This window comes from Mauremys mutica, chromosome 3 (assembly GCF_020497125.1).
Source record: "Mauremys mutica isolate MM-2020 ecotype Southern chromosome 3, ASM2049712v1, whole genome shotgun sequence".
Lineage (NCBI taxonomy): Eukaryota > Metazoa > Chordata > Testudines > Geoemydidae > Mauremys > Mauremys mutica.
In genome coordinates, this window is record NC_059074.1 from 207,044,950 (window position 1) to 207,060,734 (window position 15,785).

Sequence of the window (15,785 nt, forward strand, 5' to 3'; positions counted from 1 at the left end):
ATCAGATTTTAGTACAAATCATTTTACAAGCAGCATTTTCAGTTGTCTTTATTAATGTCTCCTTCAACTGAAAAAACAATTGGAACAAAATGACCAGGGCTTTCGTTGGCCTGTGATCCAAACGTTAGCTGTTCAGTATACAGTGGCAGTTAATGTAAAAGAAAGCAGTTTGCTCCTGGGACAACAAGAATGAGAGTTCATTCCAGGAGGGCCACTTCTGACTCCCTTTATGTCAGGGAAGGGTTGAAGCAACCTTTAATCCAGACAGCCCTCTGTCCTGAAATCAACACAGGATTGTGGTCTTTGTTCGTCACCTGGAACTGGGACTGCATGGAGATTAAATCAGTGCAAAATCTGGCCTACTGGTTGGAATCACCCTATGCTGCTGGGCTGGTGTCTCTCCAAAAGACCAACTCTGTATTCCTTGTTCATCCCAATCCAATCATATCAGCAACACTAGGACATAGCAATATTCACAATAGTTTATTAGAATACAGGAATATTAGCAAACATAACAATATTGCCAATAAGTTGTTAGGAAAGGTGGCCCAGTGGGAGGGGAAGGATGGTCCAGTGGTTCAGGGTAAAGCCTATGATTTGAGAGACCAAGGCTTAATTCCCTCCTCTACCACACATTTGGGCAAGTTGCTGTGCCTCAGTTTCCCATCTGTAAAATGGGTTAATAGCACTGCTGTACCTCACAGGGGTGTTGTGAGGGTAAATCTATTAAAGATTCTGAAGCACTCAGATACTATGGGGAGAGGGACCTGGTAAGTACCTAAGATAGATAGATAAAGCACATTAGCAATAGTTTAATAGGACATAAGAATATCAGCGATAGTTTACGAGCTGTGGCAAACATGGGTTTGATCATCATTTTTTAAAATTTCAACCTTTTTTTTTTTTGTAAAAGAAGCACAAAATATTGAGTATTTTTAAGTGACCACTAATTCACCTAACAGCTTTCAAATGGTGGGCACGTAGCTTAGGCCTGCACCATTCAAGTCAATTAAAGCTTTGGCATTGACTTCAATGGGCCCTGGATCAGGCCCATGAATTGTAATCAGATCGTTCTGGGAAACAATGACAGAGGTTAGCTTTGAACTTGGCATTTCTCACAATGAAGTAAAGTCAAAGGTGCATCAGTGGTGAATTACAGGTGTGTGCTGCTGAGGCGCCTTGATCCGATGCCCATTGAAGTCAATGGAAAGACGCCCACTGACTTACATAGGCTTTGGATCAGGCCTGAGGAGCCAGTGAACCAAAGGTGGCTGTGAGGGTAACCGTGTGACCACTCGAGCCAGTCAAAAATAAAAATGGATTTTTGTGAAAATGTCTGAAATTTAGAAGCTGTTCTTGTTTGGGGGTGGTAAGAATTTTTTTTATTTTGTTTACAAATATATCCTCCCCCCAAAAAAAATTGTGTTGGATTTCAGCCAATAATTTTTTTTATAATTTTCAAAAAATAAAATAGCATGGAATGTTTAATCAAAGAATGAAAAAGTCAACGATTTTGTAGTTTGAAAAAAGGCTGGGTTTTGAGGGAGTGATGGAATACACCCCTGTATTCACACACTACACACTATTGCAATAATCTTGGTACAGAGTATGCCTTGTAAGGTATCATTTGAAAACTCATAATTTTCTGGTCAGTATTCTCCTGGTAAAATATGTGTGGCAACATTGCATGTAAAGTTGTAGGATTCTCTGTATGGTATTATTAATACATGTTCCAAATCCAACAAACCTGCCCAGGCAGAAGGCAGCTCTGTCCTAAACAAAAGAAGGAAAGAGTGCTTGCCTTAATTTGCATTTAAGCCATAAATAGAGTCATCAAGCAGGAAGGGAAGACAGAGGAAGTTCAAACAGGTGAAAAAAAAACAGCAGGGAACATCCTTCCCCATAGACTCTTTGTCTCCTGGGTCTCAACTGGAAATGTTTTTCAAGAGGGAGGCTGAAACACCCCAAGGCACCGCCCTCTCTTTCTCTCTCTGCCCCTGAGAAGACAAAAGGAAACTGCTGTTGGACTTTGTGGAAGGGGTCCTGACATGAGGAGTTTGATCAGTAACCTTGCTGGTAGCATGTGGTGAGAAATTTTCTCACATCTAATATAGTTTAAGTTAGGCACTAGTAAGCATTCTATCTCTTTTTCTTGTGACCATTTCTGACTTTTACACCTCATTACATATACTCACTTAAAATCGCTCTCTTTGTTGTTAATAAACTCGCTTTACTGTTTTATTTAATCCAGTGTGTTTAAATTGAAGTGTTTGCATAAATATTTAAGGTAATAAACTGGCATCTTATCCCCTTAAAGGAATAATGGACTTAATGTATTGTACTGCCCAGGGGAGGGCTGGGCAGTACAGGACATACATGTCTGGAGGAGGATCAAGGGCTGAGCGGGAGGGGAGAGGGTGTTGTGGTCACCTGCAGTATAACCCAGGCTGGGCAGGCTGCAGTTACACACGACACCCAAGGTGTGTCCTGCATGCTAGAAGGCTGTTTGTGAGCAGCCCAGATGCGGCTACCAGAGCAAGGCATCAAAGGCATCCGCAGTTGCAGGGCAGGGGTGAGACAGACTCCCACTAGTCTGGATTGTGTCCTGGTATGTCACAGATGGGAGGGAAAACACTGTTACCATTAAAACCATTGTAACTATTCACTGAATATGTGCTGAAGGACTTTGATACTGGCCTCCCCAAACTTTGGTGGGTGTTAGTGATGATTAGCAACTTGTATTGCATTGTGTACATGCACAGCACTAGGCGAGCGCTGAACAGATAGTGTCCAGTCACAAAGGGCCTGAGATCTACAATTAGTTAATTCTCATGCTGTCTGGACAGCAGGGTGGCCACCAAACGCATTTTGTGCCTTCATGATGATCTGTCCAGAACCAAATCTAGTGCATAACAAGATGTTTTACATGAAGGGTCGAAACTAAGATAATTCTTGCCAGGAAGCTGGTATGCATTCGGAGCAGGTGACCAGACCGCTTTAAAGAGAATTGGGCAACCATTTGAGAGCACGGGACATGTTGCGTTAGAAGATGGATCTCTTCATCCAACTTGAATTCGAACCATTTGATATTTTCAGTCACTTGGAGATACTTCATCTGAGTGGCATCCAGCTTCCTTTCAATCTTGACCGTGAGGGTGGCATTGTGTAGGCACAAGACAAAGAGTACGTGGGAGAACATGGACAAAGGGCCAGATTGTGCTTGTAAGAGAATGGGCAGAGAAGGCAACCCAAGCCACGCTTCCCCAAGGGGAGCTCAGAAGGGGATTGTGCCCCAGGAGACTCAATTTCTTTCTCAACTTCCCAGCATGCAATGGGAGTGCAAAGGCTGCACCATCTCTTAAGACCACTCTGCTGGTTGTGCGGGGAGATTCCATGATCTGGGTTCCTAACCCTCCAAGGGGCATGAAGGGAGAGTCCCTGAGCTAGTGACTGGCCTAGTCCTCCCCTGGGAAGAGTAGGAAAGGGACGATTTCTTGCACTCTGTCTCCCACTCTGCACCTGCACAATGGCCAAGGACAAGTGAGGAGTGCCCATTAGTGAGCAGGATCCTGAAGGAGAGCTCTGTGTAGCTCAAAAGCTTCTCTCTCTCTCACCGACAGAAGTTGGTCCAACAAAAGATATTATTTCACCCATCTTGTGCCTCTAATATCCTGGGGCCAACATGGTTACAACAACATTGCGTAAGTGAGCTATTCATTTCTGACCTAATTGACTAAGATGAGCACTGGGCGAGATTCAGGAAACTTGGGTTCTAATTCCTGGCTCTGCCACCGGCCTGCTGGGTGACCCTGGGCAAGTCACTTCGCCTGCCTGTGCCTCAGTTTTACCATCTGTAAAATAGAGATAATGATACTGACCTTCTTTGTAAAGCGCTTAGAGATGTACTGATAAAAAGTGTTAGATAAGAGCCAGGTATCATTATTATTATTATGCCTAATTTTGTGTTCAAAATGGAACAATTTTTTTCATTTTCTTAGCATAATTTCTGAAATCAACTTTTCCCACTCTCTCTGCCCATTTTTGCCATTGAGTGGGTTAGCCCACTTTTTCCTGTGTCCTAGCTTTTCAAAACTTCTCCAACTTTTGAGAAGTAACAGAATGGCAAAGTTTCTGTGTTTCACTTTTCCATTTGCAATTCTGTAACTTTCAAATTTGAGAGACTTTTGAAAAGTTTCGGGGGTGGGGGAAGAGGAAAAATATCAAAAGGCAAAAGTAGGCGGAAACCCCCCAAAGTCCGTAAAACATCCTTCATTCTGTTGTATTCCGAAAGCAGAAAAACACAAACAGACTTTTGAAATTTCAGGTTAGCTTTTGAAAAATAAAATGAAAGGAAAATTCCAATTTAAAACTAAATGAAAGGTAGGGTTGTTGGGGGTTTTTTTCATTTCCAGATGTCCCATCCAAAAAATGAAAAATGTTCATAAAAAAACTTTTCCCATGGAAATTTTCATTCTGGATTAAATCCAATTTTTTTGGCTGGAAAATATTTTGAATAAAAAAGTTAAAACAGCTCTGATTTTCAGCCGCGCTCCCTAACTGTACAGAGAAGGAGGAATTCATTCAAAGAGAGTCAGCAGCCCTACTCAGCTGCTTGTATCAAAGCTCTTGCACACAAAAAAAAAAAGATTTCTTATCCCAGAGCTAGCAGGCAGTCAGTCAATCCTCCAAGCCTGCCTGGGTTCTTTCATAGATTACGGTTCATTGGCTTGGTCCTGCACCACTGATGTAAATGGCAGCTTTACCACTAACTTCAGTGGGAGCAGCATCAGAGCATATTAGATCTAGTTGAAAAACGGGAGATAAGCTTGGATTGCTGTGTTCTGGTCTAAGATGAGCCTCTAACAGAGGGTGTGAATTTAAAGTGCACTAGCTGTTCCTGAATAACTCCATTCTGGACAAAGAGTGCCTTCTTCCCTTTTCACTTAGTGAAGTGCAATAACTATTCCACATATGGACACGTTTGAGGGAAACGGGGGGCAGCTTAATTCCCCTTGAAAGTGGATTAAGCTAAAGTGGACAAAGGCACTCTTGGTGCAGAATAGGAGTGTCCACATGGGGAGTTAGTGCAGAATGGTTAGTCCGGGTTATTTCCCGTGTAAACAAGCCTTTCTTCAGGAATAGCTATTCCAGAATAACTCCATCTGTGGCTAAGCAGTGTATAAATAGCTGTGAGTCCCTGAAGGCCTAAAATGTCCCTCTTTCCAGGGCCTATCCTGTGTTCCCCCTCAGTTGTACTGGAAATATTTTGGCCTTGACTCAACAGAGGAGTCCTGTGAAGGAGAAGGGGGGTGGAGGTGTCTCGTAGTGAAGGCTCAGCTGACCTGAGTTTAATTCCCCACTACAGCAGAACATTCCTCTGTGAGGTCTTGCGTGTGTTTCTATGTCTCAGTTCCCTGGGGGTGATATGGGGATGGATACCTACCTCATGGGAGCCGTGAGGCTGAATTTAGTGACATTGTTGAGGTATTCAGCTCTTCTGGTTGTATAAGCAGCAGGTGACAGAGGGCATGGGTCACTTTCAGCTTTAAACTAGTGTAAATGGGGGATTCTCTGTCACTTGAAGTCTTTAAACCATGATTTGAGGACTTCAGTAACTCAGCCAGAGGTTGGGTCTATTTCAGGAGTGGATGGGTGGGTGGGGGAGAGTCTGTGGCCTGCAATGTGCTGGCGATCAGACAGAGGATCACGGTGGGTCCCTTCTGACCTTGAAGTCTGTGAGATGGACAACTGGTTCTAGGGGAGCAGCGAGGATCAGAGAGACTGACCCCAGCTGTGTTGTACAAACACGTTGCCACCTGGCACCACCCAGGGAGTGTCTCCTCGAGCCCCTTCCTCCCACTCAGTCAGGTCCATGCGGAGTCAGTCGCTCTCAGCACTGCTGTGAGTGCTGAGCCTCCAGGCCGCTCACCAGCTGGCAGCCCCTGGCATCCATGCGGGCTCTGCACCACCGGGGAGCTTGGAATCAGGACAGGGTATTGTAGGCGTGGGAAGCAAGGGCCTGAGGGTGGATGCGCTAGAGAGAATGAATAAACGTGGCAGAGGGAGACGGGACAGCAAGGGGCTGGAGAGAGGTAGAAGAAATAAATGAGGAAAAGGAAAGAGAAAAGGATTGTATAAAGGAAGGAATGGGCAGCCTCGTGTCTCCTCTCCTGCCCCGCCCCAGCTCCCTCTTCACACTTCCCTAACCCCACTAATAACAGCACCTGGCTCTTTCCATCAGTAGGGCTCAAAGTGCTTGACAAAGGAGGACGGCAGCGGCATCCCCCATTTGCAGAGGGGGAAACTGAGGCACAGAGTGGGCCAGTAAGGTCACCCAGTAGCACAGTTGCAGAACCCAGCTCTCCAGAGCTCTGCCACTAAACCACACTGTCTCCCCAAACCCGCTCCTGACTAACCTTCCACCCAGGACAAGGGGACCTGGTTTTCCCCCTTAAAAATCTGGCCACCCTATAAATAAATGAGTTTTCTTTAGTAAACGCAAACCCTGTCTCAGCCGATATTCCTGTCCCGCGCTGCCCTCAATTCTTCAGTAAGTTCACTTGCCCACCTGAGCTGGAGAACGCTAGATCCAGGGCAAGTGCTGAGCTGGCGTCTCCAGGGCCGCCCAGAGGATTCCGGGGGCCTGGGGTCTTTGGCGGCGGGGGGGCCCTGCTTCGGCAGTAATTCGGAGGCGGGGGGTCCTTCTGCTCCAGGACCCGCCGACGAAGTGCCCCGAAGACCCACGGCGGAAGGACCCTCCCGCCACTGAATGACCACCGGAGACCCGGCTGCACTTCAGCAGCGGGTCGCCCTTCGGTGGTAATTCGGTGGCGTGGGGTCCTTCCGCCCCGGAGTGGAAGGACCCCCCCGCCGGCGAAGACCGGGAGAGGAAGAAGCTCCGGGGGCCCGGGCCCCGCGAGAGTTTTCCAGGGTCCCCGGAGTGAGTGAAGGATCCCGCTCCAGGGGCCCCAAAAAACTCTCGTGGGGGCCCCTGCGGGGCCTGGGGCAAATTGCCCCACTTGCCCCCCCCTCTGGGCGGCCCTGGGTGTCTCATTCCCTTGGGAGAACTGAGGGTCCAGGCTCCGTCCCAGTGCATTCTGGGCATCTCGGTCCCAGGTTGACAAAGGGCAAGTGCAGTGGCTGTGTGCGGACCAGAGGGATATTTTGGGGTCCCGTTGTGGAAGTGTGAAGGGGCTGGAAGTCCTCCCACACCCCTAGGAGATGCAGAACCGTACAAGCCCACCAAAGCAGCAGAAGAAGGGAATAGTCCAGATGACTGCCCCTATATCGCTAGGAGAGTAGAGACAGCCAGCCAGGTGCTGCCTGACGGATACCAGAGCGGAGGAGTGGGCCACTGCTGAGGATGACCAGATGTCCTGATTTTATAGGGACAGTCCTGACATTTGGGGTTTTTTCTTATATAGGCGCCTATTACCCCCGCATCCCCTGCCCTGATTTTTCACACTTGCTGTCTGGTCACCCTACCACTGCTCCTCCAACCCTCCTTCCCCCAAGGCAAAATAAAGATCAGGAAGGGATCTCTGGAGTGTCAGTGTTTGTCTGGTAGCTGGAGGGTGGGCAGAGTTCCGGCACCTCCCTCTCACATGGGAAAAAAATGGGAAGGTCCCAATGTATCAAAACATTTTGAAATGTCTGAAAGGCTTGGGTCAGTTCAGTTCTAAAAGGGTCACGCCTGCTCTAGTGTGTCTCCTCGAGTGGGAATCACCTCCCCCCAGCCTCAAAATGGAGACACAGCCTAAGGCTCCGTGTGCCTCAGTTTCCCATCTGCTCAATAGGGACAATAGAACAGCCCTACCTCGCAGAGCGTTGTGAGGATAATTACATTAAAGATTGGCAAAGAGTTCTGTGGCACCTTATAAACTAACAAACGTAATGGAGCATGAGCTTTCGTGGGTGAATACCCACTTCGTCAGATGCATCCATCATGCATCCGATGAAGTGGATATTCACCCACGAAAGCTCATGCTCCATTACGTCTGTTAGTCTATAAGGTGCCACAGGACTCTGCCGCTTTTTCAGATCCAGACTAACACGGCTACCCCTCTGATACATTAAAGATTGTAAGGCATTCAGAAACAATAGCAATGGTGGCCAGATAAATACCCTGGGTAGCGAGAGAGAGAGAGCACAATTCTTTTTCACCCTCCTACAGCTTAAGGATTTTATCCAATTTAAACGATGAGGATTTAAAATGCCACCTGAGTGAAAGAGACCTGATTAAAACCGTAGCCTGCTCAGATTTCTTAAACATGCAGTTGCATTGCTATATTTACATTAGTGTCTCCCTTCATTTAAATTCTGCATAACTATATTTGCTCCCTTAAATTCATTCACCAGGAACAAAGCACAAATTACTTTGCATTAACAGCACTCTCTCTTTGTCTATTGCAAAGTGTTTTGGAAATTAGCTCTGTAAGTAACTAGTGGTAAGTGTCATTCAGTCTCTTTAATGTCTCATTAATTAACGTGTCTTAGCTGCAGGAGGGATGACCAGGAACAGGAATATATGTCAGATCAATATTCCATGCTCGGCCAGCTCTGAGCCAGAGCCTTAGTTCCATCGACGTCATTGGAACTTCACTGATTTACAGGAGCTAGGTCCTGGACTCTAGTTTTTAATTAGCCACTGTACAGTTATTTCAGTGTATCCTCATTCCTTTACTTCATACCATCATTAGCTAGACCTGCTTTTGTTAAAGCCGTTTGCCATCGGAAAATGCCCTTTCAAAATAGCCAAAAATTGTTTCGCGAACTCGTATCATGGTTAGTGAAATGTTGTTTGATTTTCAATTTGAAAATGGCACAATGTCCTACTTCAATGTGTTTTTGAAATTCCAAGTTTCAATCCTTCATTATGAAATGAACTTTCCGTTTGAAGTGTATTTTCTGCTAGATCGTAAACATTTTCAAACTAGAATATTGAAATGAAATGTTTTGAATTTATAGAAATGAAATGTTTTGAGTGACCTAAAATAATTTTTGGGGAAGGAGGGGGGGAGGTTGTTTTGTGGGGGAAAAAAAAGATTTAGTTGCCTTTTTTTAATCTTGACCTTTTTTCACATGATGGAAAATCCATTTTGCAACCAGTTCTATTGTTAACCCCTAATGGAAAGAGATGGCTGAGAACTTGCAGAGGTTTAGTTCCCGAGTGGTTAAAAAAAACAAAACCCAGCTGGTGAGTCATTAATGGATGTGCACTGGAAATATGGTGAAATGATCCATGTCAGGACTTACCTATCTGAGAGATCTCCTCTCTCCATGTGCCATTACCACCGCAGCTGAGATCCGTGAAGATGCTCAGCCTGGAGCCCCACTGATACAAAGAGGGGGCTGCAGGCTGTTGGAATTCACTCCCTCGGTTGATCTGTAATAGCGGGAAACTTTCAGGGCTGTTCATCTTAACCAGCCCCCCACTCCCATGGTGTCATGGCACTTTCCAATCTTTAGTGTATTTAAAGGCAGGGCAGTGCGATTGTGCCCATTGTACAGATGGGGAGTGGTGAGGCAGAGGGTATATCTACACTGCAGCTGAGAGCAGGTCTCCCAAGCCATGTAGACAGACTCTCACTAGCATGCTAAAAATACTCATGTGGACATTCCGGCTCAGGCTGTCAAGCCCACTGACCCCCTAAGCTTCTGAGCCTGACCCAAAATGTCCACACTAGCTCCAGCTCTGCCAGCACATGTGTCTACCTGGTCTGGGAGGATCATTCCCGGCAGCAGTGTAGACATACCCAGAGATGCTAAGTGACTCGCCCAAAGTCCCAGAGCAAGTCTGTGGTAGAGCAAGGGCGTGAACTCAGCTTTCAGCTACTGTACTAACCACTGGAGCAGCCTTCCTACCTAGGAAGATGCATAGGCTGGGATCTCAGCTTTTGTGTTGCCTGGTTTCCTGCGGCTGGGTTATATTGCACTGTGCTGCTGTGCTTGAGTCGCGTTGTAACGTTCATTGTGTTGCATTTTTACATATTGTGAAGGCTGGCTAGTGCACATGGGTGGCTCCCTTCTTTAGTGTTTTGTATAAATAAATGTCTCCTGATGGCCAGTGAACCACCTTGCAACTAACGAGATGACCAGTGGGCCCAGTGGGACAGAGATCTGAGCTGTGGTTAGGCAGATCAGAGTTACAAACGTGGACAGGTAGTGACCTGGCAGAGGATCAGTGTCCTAATGGGTGTGCATTCTTTAGTATTGTGCGAGGCACATGCAGCACTATGGGATTAGGAATATATATACAAAAAATAATTTTGTTACAATGTGGTTTATTATATCCCTTCCGGTGGGCAAACTTTACAGTAAGGTAGGGGATGACTTGTTTACAAACCCTTCAGATTTCTGTTTGGAAATGTCACATAAAAGTTTTAATTTTTCAGCATTTAATTGGCATCAGGACATGCAGCCTATTGAAACAGAAATCTGGTTTTATCAGGGTGGGGCACGGTGTGTGACAAAGAACCCAATTACTCATACAGGCCACATCATTCTCAAGACAGTGTGGCCTAATGGCTAAACGACCTCTAGTCCCTCATTTTTCAGTGACCTTGAGCAAGTCACTTCACCACTCCTTGCCTCAGTTCCCCCTTCTGTAAAATGGGGATAATGATTAGCGCTTCCTTTGTAAAGTGTTTTGAGATCTAAGCTGAAAAGCTAGATATTATTATTAAATAACTCTTTCCACAGCTTCATTATTATTATTGGTATCACAGTAGCACCTAGCAGCCCCAACTGAGGTCAGGGCTCCATCGTGCTAGGTGCTGTACATATGCATAATGAGAGACAGCCCCTCACTCCCCAAATCTAAACATGCAAAAGGGGACCAGAATCACAGAGAAGTGCAACAAATCACCCAATCTCAGTGGCAGAACCCAAGTTACCCCGGCCGCAGCCAGTAGCTGCACCGCTAGTCAACACTGTCTCCCCCAGTAAGATGAGTCTGTATGTCTCATGGAAATAATTCCCAATGATGAAAAAGACAGGGACCCCCGAATCTGTGTAGGAGGGAAGCATCTGAAAGGAGCGACGCCCCTCTAAACACGGGACATGGGGGCAGTTGTGATTTGCAATGCTGCCACTGAACTATACTCAGTGAGAATATGGATATGGGGAAAAAACTTTACTCTTTTTTCTCCTATGCAACATGAAGGTACTCGCCTGGTGAAGGGAGAGTTCTGTGCTCCCAGAAGCATGGGATCACTGGAGATAACAGGTGCTTGTCTTCTTTACAGGCACGTGAGGTCAGTTCTTAAGACAGCCTAGAGACAATAGGAGTCATTTTGCTTTTCAGTCTTTCTTCCTGACCACCCAGTAGGGGGGAAAAAGAAACACCCAGAGGTTTCCAAGATTGTGTGAGAGAGAAAGCCGTGTTTAAACAAGGTGTGCTCCTTGACGACCAAGGTTTAAAGTGATCTTAGCAAGCTTGTCCTTTCCTTTAGTGTTTGGCATTTTGCCTTTTCACCCCGTAAAACCTTTCAAGGAAATCAACCCTATTACAACAGAATTAAGTCTTGGATCCCCGCTCCCAAAACCAACAGCGGGGGGTAGGACAACGAGTGAAAATACACACACCACACTGTCAGCGTTTTGGGGAGGTTTGAACTTTCAGCACAACTGCATGGGGGCGGCTGCCGTTGCCACCTACTTATTTTTAATGACAGCATTCGCTGAGCTGCAATGATATCATGAGAGCAAATCAAATTCTGCCCTTCTTGGGTTAGATTGGAAAGGACGATCTTCACAGACAGAGTATATATTATATACATATGTTATAATGGAGAATAATATTTATTAGGTTTTATTTATATTATAGTAGTTCCTCAAAGCTCAACCATGTGTCTCGGGCGGGGGTGTAATATTCTGGGATCACTTTGGAGCTGGCTGTTGGGTTTCTTCCCATTTGCCGCAAACTGAGTCACATCCGCCTGTCTTGTGCGGTGATGCTTTATTTTCTATGGTGACTTTCATAAGTACAGCATCCGCAAATCTGTACTAGTTAGAGAGTTTGATAATCCTAGAGGGAGGGACACCCATTAACAGGTGTAGGCAGGGGAGAAAAACTCTGATTTCCTCGGAGACTCGAGATGAGTCTAAGCAACCCCAAAAGCTGCACTATGGACCAGCAATAACCGTCGCATAGGCAGAGATTTAATTGCATTTGAAAGATTGCAAGTGAATACAGTTCTGGCTTCCAAGTAAATACTGAACCGCATAAAGGAGGGAAGGTCTTTTGCAGCAGAAAATACAGTAAATGTGCCATGAGATTTACGTGAATAAGTCTAAGGCCTGACTTAACTGCAGCTCTGCAGCTGTGTTCTTATCTGGCTAGAGGAAGAAGACGAACAACAAAAGGGCCTAAGGAGCCCCAGTTGATGCATGGGAAAGCCATTGGCCGACCATTGTGGCTGCCCTTCTGCTGAGCAAATAGTTCAAACTGTTCATTCCCATCTTCTATTCTCTCCCTGGTACATTGTTTGTGTCCTTGCATTTCATTCTGCAAGGAAGATTGCTCTCTGGGCCTATAAGCAAACAGTCCAGAAAAGAGCCAACTATGCTCTTCTTTTCCCTGGAGAACTAGCATTTTTATTTCAGCTCCAAGCTGTCAAAGAGCTGGAGAGTTTGTCAGTATCGTGAATTAATTGCTTTAAGCTGGAGCAGCCTATATGTGCCTCCAAATGTCCAGAAGATGTTTATTAATAATGTTTCCTCTGGTTTTGTTCCAAGCTGTTCTTTCCGATGCAGTGGCCTCTATTCACAAGCTAAGCAGCATGCCTGCCTCTGGGTTAGAGGGGCTGAATGAAAGCTGCTTAGGGAGAATTAATAATCGCTCACAAGGTATTGCCAGACTGAGCTATAAACATGTATATGTTTTGCTGCTGCAGGCATGGTTGTCAGGTCGGAAATTCCACGTTAGGACATGACACGGGGAACAAGTCGAAGAAGATGGATGGCGAGGTGGGGGTGACAAGGAGTAAGCCCTTGTTTAAACACAAATATCTTTGATAATTAACAAAAGTGGCAAGGAAATTACCAGAAAAAAACCCACACAAAAGGTAAATGGAGTTGTGTTTAAATATGATATATTTTAAAGAGTTCCCTGGTGTTGAAGTCCCTCTTTAAGGGAATGAAATAATAAAGCAATTTATATACCAATAGAAAGCTGAGCTCTTAAGTGCCATTGTGTAAATTTTCCACTTGACTTTTCATTATCTACCTGAACAAAATCAATCTATATGTATGGGATCAACATACAATTCGAGAGATAAAAGGTGAAATAAATGTGCTTTGCATATCCTGCAGATAAAAGGCCCAGGACTCCATTCTCCTCTTCCTCTTCAGGCAGATGCATTTTATAAAATAAATCATCTTGGAAAGGAAAAGGAGCAAGGCAGTGCTGGATCTTAAGTGTTTACTCCTTTGCTTGAAATATTGATCCTGTCAAATGAGCAGTGGTTAATGAGTAACTCGGAAGGAAAAGCAGCTCTTTTGGCTCCCTGGTCACAGGATGGGACGATCTCTCTCCTTTTCGGCTTGCAATCTGCAGCCCCTTTTATGCTCGCACTGAACTCTTAGTGCTGCCTTCATGGAAACGCATTGCGAAGTTCCAGACCCAGGTACAAAGGCACATTGGCCCCATGGGAAGTTTGTGAGATGATGGGGGACAGGAAATCCAAAGTGAAGGGAGACATTCTGGATCAGATTCTGTCTTCCGTGGAAGACCCCACAGGGAGGAAGGGGCAGGGCTAGAGATACTTGGGAAATTCGGGAGGTGTAATCCTGGCCCTATTGAAATCAATGGGAGTTTTGCTATTGATGTCAGTAGAACCAGCGTTTCACCCCAGGAGCTTACATTCACCAAGGGCCTTATCCAAGGCCCCTGGGAGCCAGTGGGAGTCTTTCCATCAACTGACATGGCCTTTGGATCAGGCCTGGCGTTCCCCGGGCCTCATGCAGTAGGGAGGCAGTTTTCCCACCCCCCAGTGTGGCTGAAGAGAGTGGCCCATCTAATCCCACAGTCATCCAGATCTCCATGGACAAACCTAAGGACTCGGGGCATGTATAGGGTCCCTTTATTCTCATGGAGGGGAAGTCCAAACCCGGCAGCATTTCTCCCTCTGGATCCAAACTCCCACGACCTCACCCAACGCCCACTGGGATCAGTAGGAGTGTTCCCAGCTTCGCATCCAATTTCGTGTCTCTCCCAGATAAGTCTTTTAAGCCAAAGTTTTCAGAAGTGGCCACTGGCTTTTGAGTGCCTTGATTTCTCAGCTCCCCTCTAGAAACCTAGAGAACCCAAGTTTCAGAAAGGGCTTTGCATTTGCAAGTCGGATTGAAATCAACAGGCGCTGTGGTTGCTCAGCACTTCAGGAAAATCAGACCCAATTAGGGTGACCAGACAGAAAAAATTGGGACAGGAGGTGGGGGGTAATAGGAGCCTATATAAGAAAAAGCCCCAAAAATAGGGACTGTCCCTATAAAATCGGGACATCTGGTCACCCTAGACCCAATCTGGGCACCAAAAAGAAATGGAGGCCACTTTGGAAAATGTCAGCCTTACACCCTCTGTGAAATGGAGATGATTATAATGACCCATCATGCAGGAAAGTTGTGAATCTAAGGCCTGGAATACATTTTTCAGAAGTGCTCAGGTGGCGTAGGCTCCTAAATCCCATTTTCAAAAGTGATTTATGAGCCTAAATCCCATGGATTTAGGCTCCCAAAGCCCAGGTCCTTGAGGTATTTTGGTGAAATACCTTCACTGAAATCAATCAGAATTTGGCACCTAGATATCTTTGAATATCTGGACCTAAGTGCCTGGGCCAGGTTTGAAAATGGGACTTAGCTGTCCAAGTCACTTTGACATGGCAACACTGAAGCAAACCTAAATACCTTAAAAATTCTGTGCCCCAAGAAGTCTAATTCCCATGGACTTTCAATGAGACCTAAGATCCACAGTTCCTAGGCCACTTTTGAAAATGGAACTTAGCCATCTAAGTCAGGCACAGTTGAAAATTCTGCTTCTTTTCTATGCAAAAACATTACACCGATTTCACTTAGGTTTTTAAACTGACTTAGTTTAATCCAGTGTCAACGCATTTGGGGATGCTCTTGTTTGAGTTTGAGTGGCTTATTTCAGTTTAACTTCAACTGTTTCCTAACCAATTTAAACATAACCAAAGTAAACCTCCTTTGAATCTGAAATAAATGTTCACACAGCAGTTTGCACCAGCTCAACCAAATCAGTTTAAAACTGGTGGAAGTTTCTTGCGTAGATAAGGCCTTAACGATTCTATGTTATTTCTACACTGCAAAAAACCCCGTGGCAGTGAATCTCATTACAAAATTAAGTCGACCAGCCACTGCGGTTATTAAATCACTTTTGTGTGTGCACGCTTGGCTTCTTGTGTCAGTGATGCATGTCCTCACCTGGACAGATTGTATCAGTTGTACTGTCAGTGTGGGGCATTGTGGGATCGCTCCTGAAAGCCAGTAACAGTCGACGTAAGCAATGCAGTGTCTACACGGACATTGCATAGACCTAATTACATCGACCATGACTCTATGATGCACCGGGAGGTGGTATTACTAAATTGGCGTAGAGAGACTTACATTGGTGGCCAGATAGGCGCAGGGCCAGATGGGTGTTCCAAGGAAAAAAATAGTGGGTGTTCAGAACCCACCAGCAACCCCACCAATCAGCTCCTTCCCAACGCCTCCTGTCTGCTGTGATCAGCTGTTCAGCGGCATGCAGGAGGCGCTGTGGGGGAGGG